Source organism: Gekko japonicus, unplaced genomic scaffold (assembly GCF_001447785.1).
Source record: "Gekko japonicus isolate JY-2015 unplaced genomic scaffold, Gekko_japonicus_V1.1 scaffold649, whole genome shotgun sequence".
Lineage (NCBI taxonomy): Eukaryota > Metazoa > Chordata > Lepidosauria > Squamata > Gekkonidae > Gekko > Gekko japonicus.
In genome coordinates this window covers 45333-46261 of record NW_015167555.1, presented here as the reverse complement: position 1 = coordinate 46261, position 929 = coordinate 45333, and positions in this window count along the sequence as shown.

The following is a 929-nucleotide window of genomic DNA, read 5'->3' as shown; positions in this document are numbered from 1 at the left end:
CCCCAACAGATTTCTGTATCATTTCTGGTATACCGAAATCCCTGGGCTTCCACTGCTGCCTTCACGGTTGTTTAACGGCATTCTGTGGAACTGGCAGGGCGCAATCAACCTTAACTTTCGGTATCCCTTCAGTAAACTAGTTTCTTCCTGGAAATATCCATGGAATCTCGAACTTAATGATCTTGTACAAGGTAGTAGCTGGATCTTAAGCCCTCTGAACAAATCTAAATTCTCCTGAAACAAAGACTACGCTCCAAATCGGAAGTATTTATAATCAAGTGTGAGCCTTATTAAAATCAGGGGGTTAAAGAGATGGGTGCTCGCGAAATTGTATTGCAATTTGCAGGTGCCACCAGTTTGAGCGTTCAGCCACTAACGAGAGTAACTACAATGACTTGAGTAGGGTTATTTCTGAAGAGATGGCTAACACTGTTGGGTGATAGTGAGATATTGAAAAAATGGTATTTAGCAGAGATAAGATAGTCCAGCAGAGCCAGAGTAAAATAATTCAGACTGAGAGTCCATGTATGATTAAAATATAAAGTTTTTACTAAATTCTAGCATGGGAAGGGTAACTGGGATGAAAATAACAACAGAACTAAATCGGCTACATTCTTACACTACAAAGACAAAATTAGAAGAGAGAATGGCTGCTCTCCTCCTTCTTCAGAACACCAAAACAAAGATGGGAAGAGAAGCCATAAAATGGTAATATACCCTGACACTTTAGTCCCAATCAAATCCCTAGATCAGGGAGAAAATTCCCGGGCTTCCTACATCTAAAGAACATTGGTTACATGAGAAACATGTGACTTCCTGTGAGTAACATAAACAAACATTTAACCCCAGATATACTGAGTTTTTCAACCTTGTAATACCCAACACTCCTTCTCAAGTTGTAACACGAACGTCATGCAGATTCAAACATT